Source organism: Microtus pennsylvanicus, chromosome 1 (genome assembly GCF_037038515.1).
Source record: "Microtus pennsylvanicus isolate mMicPen1 chromosome 1, mMicPen1.hap1, whole genome shotgun sequence".
Classification (NCBI taxonomy): Eukaryota; Metazoa; Chordata; class Mammalia; order Rodentia; family Cricetidae; genus Microtus; species Microtus pennsylvanicus.
Genome location: NC_134579.1, coordinates 206,543,652 through 206,559,492, shown reverse-complemented (window position 1 = coordinate 206,559,492; position 15,841 = coordinate 206,543,652). Strand labels below are relative to the sequence as shown.

Sequence of the window (15,841 nt, the reverse complement as noted above, 5' to 3'; positions counted from 1 at the left end):
AGACCAATTATTATTGTTTAGACCTAAAATGTCCTTTAAAGACCATATGCCAAAGGCTTAGTTACCAGAAATAGACTTTGGGTAAGTATTTGAATCATGAATGCTGACTGCATGAATAGATTGAATGTTGGTGGGTTTGTACACTAATGAACTATTAGGAATGGGTAGAAATGCAAGAGCAAGACCCCATGTGAAGGATATAGGTCCTTGGGGTCTGCTTTTGGTGCTAAATTCTATCCCCAGGCTCAGACTTCCTTTTTTCCCTCCTTCCTTTCTGGCCACCATAAGGTGAACACACACCCCACTACAATCTACCAGTACCCTGATAATCTGTCTCAACTCAGATCCTGTTGACAGAGGTTTCTGTCCCACCAGGTGCTGAATTCTATCCCCAGGCCCAGCCTTCCATTTCTCCCTCCTTCCTTTCTGGCCACCATAAGGTGAACACACTCCCCACTACAATCTCCCAATACCCTGATAATCTGTCTCAACTCAGATCCTGTTGACAGAGGTTTCTGTCCTACCAGGTCCTGCAGTTGTTCAATCTCAAAGAAATAAATACACAGAGATCTACATTAATCATAAACTGGCTGGTCTATTAGCTCAGGCTTCTTATTAATTAATTTTTACATCTTAACCCATAATTCTTGTCTGTGTTAGCCACGTGGCTTGGTACTTCTCATCAGCGAGGCGTTCTCATCTGTGTCCTCTCCATCTGGGTGATGACTGCAGACTGAATATTTCCTCTTCCCAGAATTTCCCTGTTCTCATTGCCTCGCCTATACTTCCTGCCTGGTTGCCCCTCCTATACTTCCTGCCTGGCAACTGGCCAATCAGCATTTTATTAAAATACAATTGACAGGATATAGACCATTGCCCCACAGTAAGATCCAAAGCAATAGAGCCAGCTAGGCATGGAAACCATGAAAGCATGAGCCAAAATAAGTCTTTCTTCATAATAAGATTTTCTTAGGTGTTTTGTCATACGGGTAGAAACCTGACTAACAAACACCAAGTAAAGATGCCCTGCGCCTGTCCTCCACCAAACAGTAGCTGTTTCCCCTCCACGGCACCCTCGCTGACTCCCTTGCTTTTGACTGTGAAAGAAATGTGCAGAGAGATGGAGGGATGCTTCAGTCCGTAAGGGTTTGCCTTGCGAGCATAAGGAACAGCGTTCAGTCTCTAGAACCTACATAAATATGCCAGGTGTGATGGCATGCACAAAAAGAAATCCTTCGGGCCTTGCCCTCCCTTACTGGCTATGGCCAGGTTCTTATAAAAGATATCAAAATGTACAAATTACCTTAGGTTACATAATCTGCATACATGTAAGCTTTTACATTGTCTTGGAATAAATGATAGATTGGAGGGGCTTTTCAGGAGAGACATGAGGGAAACCAAAGGAACATATTTCTTAATTTCATGTCATACAGACTATGGAGACAAAGAAAACTGAAACCCACTGGGAAATAGGCAGTGTTCACTTTTCTCATTTCCAGGCCATGAGTGAGGAGAGGTTTATGTTGGCTTATGATTTCTGAAGTTATAATCTATCGTGACGTAGACAGCACAGTAGAGTGTGGCGGCAGGAATGTGTAGCTGGGTCTCTTCTCACACCATGGTATATCAGGAAGCAGAGAGCTCCCACTGGAATTGGGGCCAATCTGTAGCCCCCACGGCCTTCCCCGAGTGGCCTACATCAGCCAATGTGGCACAGTCTCAACGATACCTAAATTTTATCAGTTGAGAGGATGGAGAGATGACTCCGTGATTAAAAGCACTTGCTGCTCACGCAGGGGACAATAACTAGATACTCAACACCTACAGTAAGCATCTCCCAACTGCATGCATGCAACCCCAACTCCAGCACCCTCTTCTGACCCCCTCAGGCATCCACATGCATGTGCACATATGTGCACATACACACAGAGACAGACGCAGACATGCAAGCATACACATAAAAAATAAATCTTTAAAAACCTTTATCACTTGGATATAAACTGACCCCCACAGGATTATGTATTGGAACACCTGGTTCCCAGATGATGGCTCTGTTTTGTGACGCCGTGGAGGCTTTGGGACATGGAACCTCCCTAGCAGAAATAGGCTGCTGGAGAAGACTTTGAGTGTGATGTTTACTTCTGCTTCCATCTCTAGTTCTTTGCTTCCTGACCAACCAAGATACAACATATATGCAGTGAGGTGCCACTGTCAGATGTTAAGCTGGTCTTGTCTCTCCAGCCACCAAGCCTTTTCTACTGCAATGGACTAATGGTCCCTCAGCTGAGAACTTAAATAAATCTCTATTTCTGTAAGTAGTTTGTGTCAGGCATCCTGTCGCAGTGCAGAGAAAAGCTCACTAAGCACATACGAGGTGCAATCTGCAGAGAAACAACACAAACTGGGTATAAACGAAAGGGTAGCGTTTACTCAGAGAGGAGCTGTCTACCAAGCCAGAAGCCAGGTGGTTGAATCTCTCAGCAAATCTACTAGCTTCCTGACCTTCAAGTGAATTAATCATGTCCTCAGCGATGTGACCATGATGTCCTCCCAAATGTCAACTATGAAACTACCTGCTGCCCTTCCTGTCTCCCGATACTTCTTGATGGAAGAAGAACTCAATGAAAAGGGTAAGAAGGTACAGGGACAGCAACCCGTGCGGTGGGTCCGGACTTTCTGAGAGAGGGCTGTCGAACACAGCCCAGCAAAAGAACCCGAGATCATGTGACAAGTAGTCTTCACAGTCTGCATTTCATATCTTGAATCCAGAAAACTATGAGTTAATGCCATACCACAGTCCACTGACCCCACGGTGTAATTGAATATACCCTTCTTCACTTCAAAAATAGTCTGGAATGTTCTCTTATATATAATACCATGGTAGCCCAATTGGAGTGGTACATTTCATTCCATAGCACTTTAAAATGTCTAAGAAATAGTGTAAGTATTGAAACATCTTTAAGAAATGAGTTTAGGGACTGCAGAGATTAGACAATAGTCAACGGTGTGTGCTGCTCTTGCAGAGGACCAGAGTTCATTTCCCAGCATCCACATTGAGCAGCGTCCTATAACTCCAGATTCAGGAGTCCCAATGTCCTTTGTGGAAATTTGTAGACATTCCATTCACATGCGCATATCCACATCCAGACAGACACATATGCACATAACCAAAAGTATGAAATAAATCTTTAAAAATGAATTAACAAGAAGAAATTAATTTTATCATTTAAATCAAGGTCATACAAAACTCTTATCAAATATCTACCACCATTTAAAAAAATAAGTAAAACATGCAACCCTCAAATAAACAATAAAATAAATAACCACTTATGTAAAATTTTGCAGACCACAATGCCACTGCTGTGTGCTCTGCCTTCCCTCTACAGTGCTGTCACTCCTCGTCCTTGGGCATAATGACTATGTAAGTCTCTCCCCAACATATGACTTTCGGACTATCTAGACACAACTCTCCCAGGTACCACCCACCCACCCCCAGCAGAAAGAGATGGACAGAAATTATGAAAAGATTAGGAACTGAAAAGTCAAGGAGACCTGGCTCCCCAGTCTGTTTTTTTTTTCTTGAGGTCTCTGAAAGCATCCCCTATCTGTAAAACATAGACACACTCAAGGTTAAGATGCTGAAAGCCCTTTCCTTCTTTAGAATGCAGGACTGACCTATCAATTGGGTTGCTACAAAGTAGGGGGTTAACAGATGTCCCAGGATACCAGACAACTTCTTCCTCCATTACCCCATCCGACAGCCTGCAAATACTAAGAGAAATGCTTCAAAATATATTAGATACAGAATCTCTAACTTCAGTTGAGCATTTATATTGTCTCTACTTCATGATATCATAGTCTGTTTTGTTTCCCTTTATTTTTATTTCTGCGTACATGTAAAAATAACCCAATAAAAAGGATAAAAGACTTCCTGGACATCAAACAGCCCTTACAAAACATTTCTCAGGATTTTAAAGCAAAGGAAACAAAGGCACATGGATTAAATTTTGTCTAAATTATATATGTGGGAGAAAATGAGAAAAGGGAGCATATTCTGGGTTTAACTGAGCCCAAAGCATTTCATTATGTTAGATGTCCCCAGAATGTAGTTGTCTTCAGCAATCCCGCTGCCAGCAGGGGACAGTTTCCATGGAACCTCGCACTCTTCGGCTCTGTTTGATACCCTACACTTGCCTTGGGATGGACAGAAAGACTTGCCCCAGGGACTGGTCACCTCGAGAGATCAAGTGATGCTCTGCAGCCAAATGCCAAGCCAACCCAATGCCAGAGAAGGAAGTGAACATCCCAAAGTTGGTATTCTACATCCATATCACAGGACTGGGGATGTGGCTTCATGGTAGAAGGTTTGCCTAGCCTATATAAGGCCCTGGCTTTGATACCTACCAACAGAAACTACACCACATAAAGAACATTAGCATAAGGAACAGTCAATCAATTTGAATAAAAGCAGGAATTCAGGTCAGTTTTCTCCAAACTTCAAGTGGATTCCTGAAGCCCAAACTGAGGTTTGTGTGGGAAGCACCTGTACCTGAAGAGCCACCTCACTGAACCCACAAAGTTGTCCTCTGATTTCCATCATGCCCTGCAGCATGTGGGCACCTGTATATATCCATTACGCACACACACAATCAGCAACAACAACAACAACAACATAGTGTGTGTCATCATGCCAGGGTTTACTGAATGCTGCATCTCTTACCTCAATCTCCATGCTTGCTCAGCAAGCATTTGCCCAAGGAGCCTTCTGCTTAGCCCCTAAACTTCCAAATCTTGGTTCTGTTGTCAAAAAATGATATCATGTATCCTTTTATGTCATATTACTGAAGGCTTTTGTGACATCATTACCAGTTCCTTCAGAACGAGGCAGAAGACTGCATAATTTACTCTGAGTCATTTACACCCACACATATTCAGAGAGTACAGGTTTATGGTACATCTACAATAAACATATATGGTGCTGTTTGTGGTAATTCCACTTATTCCTAATTTGATCTAAAATAGAAAGAGAAAATTCTAGATACCCTCTCTGGACCTTGCTTGTAAATGCTATATAAGATACAAATTAAATGCCAAAGGTAGATACTCTGATGACAAATCCTTAGATATACTATCATAGGCTATTTAAACCAAATAAAAATGGGCTCAAATTCGTTGAAGTACTGCTGATCTTTGGACACCAATCCGAATTTCGATTCCAGTATCACACTCTTTGTAATGTTCTTTGAGAAATTATTAGACGTAACCTCTGAGGTGCATTTGAACCACACTTCAAAAGTTCTCCAACAGCCTCTTCAGCTTTGGAAATCATCCATGCTTACTTTTTAATCAGCCATATTCTCTCTCTTCTTCCCTCTCGCTTTCTCTCCCTCTTCCCCTCTCTCTCTCTCTCTCTTTCTCTCTCTCTCTCTCTCTCTCTCTCTCTCTCTCTCTCTCTCTCTCTCTCTCTCTCGTGTAACATACTTGGATTATATCTTATTCACTCTGCCAAAATCTGATCATGTTTACACATCAACAGATAGGTCATAAACATGGCATATGGAAATAAATCGCCTCTAGTTTAGAATAGCAATTATAGAATTTCTGTTTGGAACGGAAAGATGGAGATATAATGTAAATAAGCTCCAAGATTTTAATGTTTCCAATTACAAACTGTGGCATATGTAAACTAATTATAATGCAAAGAGGTAAATCACATTTATTTTAAATAGAAGAGGAATTTCATGGAGCATTTCCCTTCGCTGTTACTTATCAGTTCAGTTTAATGACATAAATTTCAGGGTACATCTTTTGTTCTTCAAAGGCCGACTAGATTTTAAATCTGCTGCCAGCAAAACTAAACTTGAGGAATGCTAGTAATGATCCTCTAAAATTTGCAAACCCAGATCCTATCACGGCATGATATATAATGTCACTGCATGCTTGACAAAACAGTAGAGAGAGATCCTGGGCCACATCCTTCACACGCATTTTCCTTCATGTGGCTAATTCTCTCCAAATTCCATCAGAGGAAAATTTTCCTTTCCTAATGGTGCTCTCTCTCATTTGCTAAAACAAAGTCCCTCAGAGGTCACTGTAGACCGCATGCTGCCCTACCACTGGGAATGTCATCAACGGCATCCAAGAGCAGTTACAAGTTCACCTGCCTCCTATAAAAATGATGGCCTCATTCCTACTTTTTACACATCTCACTGTGACTATATTATTACCTTGAAAAGTGTTTAACATCACATTTTAACAAGTACATACAGGAATAAGTCATTTGAAAATGCTTTCACACCCACATGAACACATGCACACGAGAAAGAGAGAATATTACCATTTTGAAATCCCTATAACCATAAGTTATATGATAAAGAACAAGGAAAGAAACAGTTTAACCAGAGAAAAGAATGACCATTATATTTGTGCCTCCCTCCCCAAAGGAAGATGAGTCAAGACTTTTGTATCTGAGGATCAGACTTGGGATCAAAAATAATGTCCCTCTGAGAAAATAAAACAGATGGCAAGACTAACCTGTCACCAACCCCATCTGTATTACAAGCAGAGCCTTGGTTTATGAAGAGATGGGTTGTCATGACAATAAGCATTTGAGGAGAGTTCTGGAGAAGCTGATGAATTTATGAGCATCTCCTAGCTTCCCAATTTTTCAAACACACCAAAAACCAACACCCCCATCCCCAAATAAACAATTCTATTAGTGCTTGAATTGGTTGCAATTATTCTATGGAGACACTAGAAGATTCTGTATATCTCATGTCACAGTCCTCCTGGGAGGGACAAAGAAGCTTTCTACTCTGATGTACCACAGCTCGAAGATAAACTAGTTTTTTTATTTTTATTCAGCAAGAGCAATTGTATTAACTACAACTTAATTCTCCCTCCTCTTGAGCTCAGAAGGAAATCAATTTCAGCTTAAATGAGAAACGGGGTGTGGGGGAGTAAAAGAAATTATTTTCCAGTTTCTGAGAGTAGATTGCAAGGTAAAGGACAAAAATATTAATAAACTATAAAGGAAAGTACCTAAGACTGCCCTTTTAAGTGCTTGTCAAATGGACAGGAAGGCCAGCCACTGCAGAGGGAGCCGGAGTTATGGCACAAAGAAAGCAGACTGGTTACGTTTGCAAAGACAACAAAGCACTTGTGCCTGGGAACATACGTTTCCCATCCACCCTGAGCAGACCTCCGGAGCATTTCAGAGACATCGCCAACAGCCTGAGTTCTCCAGTGCGAGCTGGACAAACAATCCAAATGTCAACCACACAAAGACCGCAAGAGGGAAAGAGTCATTCTTCGTTTTAGAGAGAGCCTCTCAAATCATGAGCAATGCTGACTGGCCTCTGCTCCTGCTTAGCTCAAGTCCCTCACCAGAACTAAAACTGGTCCAAACTCATGACTACAGTGAGCACCCCTCCCCCCTTAAATGCGCACACCGGAATTAAAAGCTAGAATACCTGCCATTGATAATGAGCCGAGGACAATTAGATCTAGAATTCATTAGGAATTTTTTTTTTAACAGAGGTGGATTCTCCTTTAATTTTACTGAAACTCATGTCATAATTGGAAATTTTCTAAGGCAAAGCACAGTTGTCTCTGAAAGGCTAAGTATGAAATTGCATGACAAGCCATAGTCTGCGCATCAAGAAGAGGTTGCAGGGAAGTATGGGGTCCTACAAACATACGGTGGTCTGGGGGTTTGTTGAGGAAAGATGTTTCCATCCCGGTTGGTTATCTCAGCTTCCCACTTCCCAATCATCCTACATAAATCTCCACCCCAAAAATCAACAAAAAAAGAATGAGTCCCATCTCTTCCCCCAACACCCAAGTCATTGATTACTAAACATAATCCCACCATTCAGAAAGAGGCCATAAGGAGATTTCTTTCTTTTATTTCCTGTTGAATTTTTTCATAAGCTGGACCATTAAACAATGACTCTGAAAATACAGTGGGGACTAGGCCAGACCCAAAGAGTCTATGAGTGCTGATTATCTGGGAACCCTTGCATTTCTTTCTATCTTGATGCCGCCCCCACCTTGGAACAGATGAGACCCAACCATAGTACTGACCTCCCGAAAATTAACCCAGGACCACAGACATACTCGCTCATAAAGACTGAAAGGCCCTAAGACCATTTCGTTGTTCAGTTTCCTAGAGTTTCCTTGGCAACATGCTACCAACTGGTTGGCGCCAGCCTGGTTTAAAGTGCATCCAGTTCTTGAGACAACCCAGCCCCTTCTCCTGAGTGTTTCAGGACATATATGTGGGATGGTCTGAATTGGGATCAGCAAAGAGGATTTGAAAACAAAAAAGGAAAGGAAAGACAAAATACCTACGAAGTTGCAATGATAAACACCGAGTAAAAAGGCAAGATCCCTAAAAACGTGACAAGGAAGGGGAACAGGGTCATGTTCTTGCGTACAGGGACATGAAGAGGCCATTGTTGAGGGGCACTCTTATTCTGTATCACGACAAGACCAGAAACTGACCTAGAAGAGCACTAATTTACTCCGGGATAGCATTAATTTAGGTATCAGCTTTCTCAGACAACGCTGAAGAAAGACAGCATCGTTGTTTTCTAGAAAATCCTAATTTTGTTTCTTATTTATAGAATGAACAAAAATGTCTGTTGGCTATCTTCTCAAAATTCGACATGTCTCAGAAGGAACTTTGGCATTTCCAACGTCAAGTAAGATATTATAAAGATGCCAAGTCAGTGGCAGAGATAATAGGTAATATTGGGTCCCTTGCTTTGTCACTGGTTACTCATGTGATATTTGGGGAAGTAGTCAGTCTCTGGAACTGCTATATACTCTCTGGTTGTTAAGTTTTGTATTTTTTTTAGTTGGCAGATAAGATTGCTGGCTTAACTATAATAGTTTAACACATGTACCACGGTGCCTTCCTCAGGGTAATCTTCACTACCGTTCCCTGACCTTCCTTTCCTGCAATGGCGGCGCTTCTGCTCTCATAGTTGATGGTTCTTTTTGAAATAAAATGATAAATTTCTCTGGAACTCAGCATCTTCCTCTGAAAAATAAGAATCACAATGGTGTCTGCAAGGGAACTGTCCTACTGCCTGGGAAAAACGGGTGGCAGAGAAGCGTATGGGACTATCGTCGCTGTTCCTTCTTAACAGTAACGTGCTTTAAGCTTTACAAAGGTGTACGCTTCTTCTGACCACATGAGCACCTGCCAAACGCCTAAAAGTTTCCATTGGAATACCTTATGAGAGAGTTCCTAAGTCTTTCCCTCTCCTCCTCCTTCTCCTCTACCTCTTTCCCTCTGTGTGTGTGTCTCTCTGTCTCTCTCTCTCCATCTCTTCCCTTCTGTTTGTCTCTTCTGTTTTTATCTCTCTCTCTGTCCTATGAGTATGTCTCTGTCTCTCAAAGTCTCACCATCTCTCCAAATTCCTCCGTCTCTCCTTTCTTGTTCTCTCCTTCTCTATGCCTTCCTATGTGTGCCTCTGTCTCTCTCTCTCCTTTCCTCTCTGTATATGTCTCTGTCTGTTTGTGTGTGTGTCTACATGTACCTGTATGTGTACATGAGTGTGGGGGAGAGAAGTCAATATGATTTGTCTCTCTCAATCATTTTCCACCTTATTTTTTAGAAACAGGGTCTCTCAATGAGCCAGAAATTCGCCAATTCAGCTAGACTGGCTAGGGAGCAAGACTTGGGATCATCCTGCCTTCCTTTTTTCAGTACTGAGCTTATAGCCATATGATACCATAACCAGTCTCTTTTCCAACATGGGTACAGGAAACAAAGTCAGGTCTTCATGTTTGTATAGCGATCACTTTACCTGTTGAGCCACCTCCCCAGTCCTAAGTATTTTGAACCAATAAATAGAACTATATTGGAACCAAATCCTTCTTAAGAATTCATGGGTTCCAAATTAAGGACCCCTGATAAAGTAAGGACAGAAGTGATTGACATCCAGGCAGTTAAGTCAGATTGCAATGAACGTTTCTAATGTCCGTCCAGCAGAATAAGACATTTGTCATCAAGTATCCTATTTTGGGTGTAAAGCACCACAGACAAAATGAAAATCTCATCCAAACCACATCACAAATGGGGTACACCTGTCTCCATCCTCTGCTGTTCTTGAAATGCCCCCCATAAGATCACTGAAGGTCACAGCAGATTACAAACAGTGGAAAATACAGAAGGCCAGGAGACCAGAAAGAGAAGCAACAAGATGCACCAACATGTCTGCTATTCAATAGGCTCAAGAAGTGACCTGTGTGGCTCATCCAATGACTCCTTTAGTAAGGGATTCAGAGAAATTGAAATTATTAATGTCTTTACCCAAAAAAATGTTTAAAAATTCAAATAAGATTTGATTATGAAAAGTAAATGCCAGGTTCTGTTTTGCTTTGTTTTTTGAGTCAGGGTCTCTTGTTGTGTAGGCCGCATGGCCTGGAACTCAGAGAGATCCACCTGCTCTGCCTTTGAGTACTGGGGTTAGAGGCATGACAACTTGTGGCAATTCTTAAATTGAAGAATTTGCTCACTTAAAAAATTAGAAGAGACCTGGAGAATCTCAAAACATCTTTTCTTCACATTTAGGAGACCATAAAACCTATTAATAAGAAGTTACACAAGAAATTTCAGTTATATCTTTGGCTTATGAAACGCAATTTTTAAAATGTTTTCATCATTATCTTAATAAAAATTGGTAGCACTAAAATGTAAGTTATTAGTATGGTAGGCCAAACCTTGAAAGTGCTTGCTTCTGTCCTTACAAATCTCTCACAAAACTTTGTCTAATAATTGAAGTTTTCTCTACTGCCTAAACCAAGAAGGAACAAAGAAAGCAAGAGAAAAGGATCTCTAGTCAGCCTTGACCCTGAGACTGTCAAGAGGGTGACAGAAACAGATGATGTCACTATGTGACTGTCCACTCAGACATCTCTCCCAGAATATCTATGGGTTCTAGTAGCAAACAGTGTGGTCATACAGACGAAGGTCTTATTCCAGAAGCAGCATGAAATGACAAATCCAATCCCTCTATCTTGCTCACTGACTTTTGCTGTGAGGAGAAGCCATGACCAAGGCAGCTTACAGAAGAAAGCATGTAACTGAGGCATGGATACAGTTTCAGAGGATTAGTCCATGAGCATCATGGTTAAAAACATGGAGACACGGCCCTGAAGAAGCAGCTGAGAACATACATCCTGATCTACAGTCAGAAGGAAGGAAGAGATGAACCAGGCCTGGAATGGGCTTTAAAACCACAAAGCTCACCCCCAGGAATTGGTGGTTTGAATGAGAGTGTCCCCCGGAGTCTTAGGTCCCTATCTGTGGCATTGTTTGAGGAGCCTTGCTGATGGCATTACATCACTGGGGGTGGGCTTTGAGATCAAAGTTCTCACACCACTTCCGGTTTGCTATTAATGCTACGATTAATATTTCATGATGCTTGGCGCTGAGTGTTTGAGCTTTCAGCTTCCTGCTCTGGCTGTTAGGCCTCTCCGCCATGATGGACTCTCATCCTCCTGTGTACCGGCTGGTTTTGTGTGTCAGTTTGACACTAGCTAGAGTCTTTACATCAGAAGTTTGAGGTCTTTCTGAGACACATAACAAGTGTGAGACCAGTCTGGGTTGCTAGAGACCCTCCCAAACAAACATCAGCAAAATTAATTTAAATGTAAAATTTCTCCAATGGCAAAGTAGCAAAATGTCAACAAAAAAGCAAGGTCATTAGGACTTCTCTCATCATTTCTGAGAGACTTTGGGGGGCAACCCCGAGGGTTAATTCTCTTCCCTTGCTTGTCCCTCCTTGCTGAGTCCTCAGGCTGGTGGGATTCTTCAAGTGCTCCCTTTCACGGCCTTGCCTTTCACATTCGTGTTTTTCTCTCCTGCAGCTTCCAGTGGGTACGAGCAAAGTGGCCATGATTTAAATTTTGAACTCAGGAAATTTCAGATACCTTTTGCCCTGCTAAAAGCAGCCGCTGTCAGGAGAGAGGCAGAAAGTGGAACAAGAGTTTGTTGAAGAATACCCTTGGTTCTCCAGTCTATTAGCTTCCCGCAATTGTAGCTCCTCAGCGTTTATTTCTCGGGGTGAGTTTTTCTCCTGCTGCATTAGAATTAGCAGACATAATGGCTTTCACTTGTCCACCTGAAGCTCCTACAGCTGTAACAGACTTCCAGACATTGTCTCTGCCGCACTTTACAATACCAAGGATATGGTTTTTATTATTTGAATCTTTTGTCAATCTAAAAATCATCTCAACTTCCCTGAAGTTGTCACATATGTATTCTTTAACTTGAGTACAAAGGCTGTGCTGGGCCTTTTACTCACGTCTTGCTTTTTTATTTCTGGAAGGTTTTACCACAGAATCTTCATTTATTTAGCAGTTGATTAGCAAATCAGATGTTAATGGGACAGATTCAAAGCAATTGCACTGTGGGGAAACTCAGAAGCCAAAAGCACACCACTTTCACAAAGATTTGCACAAAGATCCTGGAAATCAGCAAGGTAGGGTGGGCCAATTAAAAACATAGTAATTAATTGCTATTCTCAGTGAGTTTATTTTGTACTGCTTTTGGTTTGGCTTGGCAGACCTGGGAGGGCTAGTTAAACAGGGAGAGAAAAGGTTCTTAGTGCCCCATCTTGTTGTCTGGGATGAGGGAGAAACATCTCCAGATGGTTTGGAAACCCTTTGTCCACTGTAGCGTCTTTGTCCTTCGTTAGTGATGAGAGGACCTTTGCTCTTTTGAAATGACCCAGAACAACAGAATTCTTTTCACTCCAGCTGTGGCACTTCCGAGTTTATTTAATCAAACCAAGACGGCAAAAGTCTTTCTCCACCCCATCGATATTTGTCAAAATCCCATGATATTCCAAGTACTGTGGCTTTAGTGTACTTCCAATGTTGAAATGGATTTTAAAGCCTTATCTATTTTGCACATGCTTATTGCTCTTGATGGCTCAAATGTGAGTGATATAGAGAGGCACATGACAGGGTCTCATCGTTTATCAAACGGCATGATGAGACTTAGTACCTCATCTGGGACTGAGCACAGCCAGAAGTTGTGCTTGTTTGAGAGAGGAGGAGGGGCTGGAGCCAAATGGGAAAGGATCCTACTACAGGTACAGAAAGGTATGAATGAAGACAGCAGGGAGAGAAAGGTGCATTTTGGATAAAGAGAGGCAGACACCACAGAATCATCCTGGGGACTGAGTAGCAGAGGTATACACTTGGAAAGTGATATTCTTAAACCTAGGGAGTTTCCAGGCCAGCTGTCGAGGCCCTCCAGGCCTTGTTGGGAATGGAACTTTGAATGTGACTCTATGGTAGCTACCATAGTAATCCCATCAGGCAATCATAAAGTTCCTATCCTTCATAGGCAAATAGGGAGGATGTCCCTTGTACCATAGGGATGACGAAAAACATGTGGTGTATTAAAAGCATTGATGGTCTTGATAGACAATGTCAAGGGAAACCAGTGAGAATGGTTTCTGCATTCTGTGCAATGTAGAGACAGCTGTGATCGTCAGTGAGAAAAGCAGCTTCTATGCAGTGAAGAGAGAGCTGAGTGCCTGAGATCATGGCATCAAGAACATGTAGTCTTGACTGCTTCATAGTAGAAATGCCTTTGAGAAATACACTCCGCTTCCCCAGGCTTGTTTCTTCCCCTGGGTAAAGAACTTAATTTAAAAAGAGCACCTTCCCTGCCGAGGTGTCACAATGAGTAAAAGAAGCAATAAGCTGTGACATCGTCAGAGTATGACCATCACTGAGTGTCATCTTGGCAGTGGTGGCAATTGTACCACAATCCAAGGTGGTGGATGGCTTTGAAATAAAAGCATTTGTGTCTCCATGCTCCTCATCTTTCTCTGAAATCTTTGCTACGTGGCCTAAAAAAATAAAATGCCAATAACAAAAATGATCATTCAAAATTGAAGTTTTGACCAAAAGAATCGTAAATAGAAAAAGAGAAATGAAGTATATAACGTACTTAGGCTATCTACAAAGAATTAGAACGCCATTGTCAAATATAGAATATGAATCCCACATCATAATCTTAACTCAAGATGACTTTCACACCCATGTGAAAGGTTTCCCTAATGTATACTATATACTTTCTGACATATAAATTGTGGGTGCATGAACTGATAGATGGATGATGGGCTGAAGGGTGGATGAAAAGAAGAAGGAAGAGTGGGGATCAGCTAGGTAAGCTAGTATGACAGAAGCCACTTGTTCTCCTAGCTCTGGAATTCTAATGGACCCAGGATTTAGTTTTGGGCTGCCACTAATCTTCATAGGTCTGTTTTTTAACAGAGAGTCCTATGAGCTCAATGCAACTCGGGCGTCTGCTCCATCCATCCCCCCACCCCACTGTCTCCTCTAAAATCCATTCCACTGCCTCAAGGCATGTGGGAAACACATAAAAGGCACAGAATCTCTCTGCCTTAAAGAAGTTACATTATTCAGATATTATTTATAAAGATCAATTTTTAAATCAAGATAAGAAACCTGTCTTGGAAATTAGAGAGCTGGAACCTTCCAATGGCCGTTTTTCAAATTAAAATACACTACGCCAAAAAAAAAAAAATGAGCCAACTTATGTAATTTTCTCTTTGCTTATTCTTTCTCTGCTTCAACAATCATCCCTTTTCAGGGGGCAAAAATAATTTTAAGATGAAACAGGGTAACTGATGAGTGAGTTCAGACTAGCAAGAAACTTTGTATCAAAAAACAAGGCAAGAGATTGGAGGAAGAAAGGGAGAAAATGATTGAATTCTGTTATAATCATGAAAATAAAAGAAAAAATAATTCAAGGGTCAGGACAACAAATCAGTTTCTAAGGAATGACTGCCAAGGTAGTCCTTGGGCCTCCATTAACCTGTGTACTAATACATGAACATGCCACAAATACACACACACAGAGAGAGAGAGAGAGAGAGAGAGAGAGAGAGAGAGAGAGAGAGGGAGGGAGGGAGGGAGGGAGGGAGGGAGGGAGGGAGGGAGGGAGGGAGCAGAGTGTGGGTTTGTGTGTTTTGTGTCTGTCTGTTGCCTTGGTAGGGTATTCTATGTTGACAGAATGCAATGTGTTACACTGTATAGGTTCTTTGCTTACTTTGCCGTGGCTCCCTGGATTCACTTTTGGTGGCAGGTTTTGCATGCTACCTCTTGTCATGCATAGAGTTATAGAAGGAGCTGCGGGCTGCTAGCCTGGCTAGCTTATGCCAAAAAATAACAACACACAAACTGTATTCATATAAACACTGCTTGGCCCATTTCTATTAATGTGTGTAGCACCACGAGGTGGTGACTTATCTTGCCTAACCCATATTTAGTAATCTGTGTAGCACCAGTCTTACCAGGAAAGATTCAGCATGTCTGACCTGGTGACTTACTTCATAGTGTCTGTCCTGGAGAGGAGAGGCATGGCGTCTGCCTCACTTCCTCTTCCTCCCAGCATTCTGTTCTGTTTACTCCACCCACCTATGTTCTAACCTATCAGGCCAAACAGTCTCTTTACTAATTAACCAATGAAATCAACAGATTGATATGACATTCCTACATCATAGAGTAGCAAGTAGGAGAGGGCTTGTCACCAACTGGTCCTGAATTACAGTATGCCAGACATGTCAGGACATCAGCAGGCCTTTCTTCCTTGGCTTTGGATTTATTTCAGGGAACATTTTGACATTTAAATCAACAGGTTTTCATCAAGTGTATTCATGCCTAGGATTATACAAGAGAGATCAAAGAATACACTTGAAAAATCTACAGTAAATTTGATAGAGTTATATTTTTCATTTAAAAATTTTTATTATTTTATTTCTGAAGTGAAAATATACCATTCCCT

At 41.7% G+C, this 15,841-nt stretch overlaps 1 protein-coding gene across 3 annotated transcripts in view; it reads right to left on the bottom strand.

The window, feature by feature from the left end:
• Esr1 (estrogen receptor 1) overlaps window positions 1–15,841 on the bottom strand; it is a 349,292-nt gene that overhangs the window by 76,013 nt on the left and 257,438 nt on the right. The gene's annotated exons all lie outside the window — the stretch shown is intronic.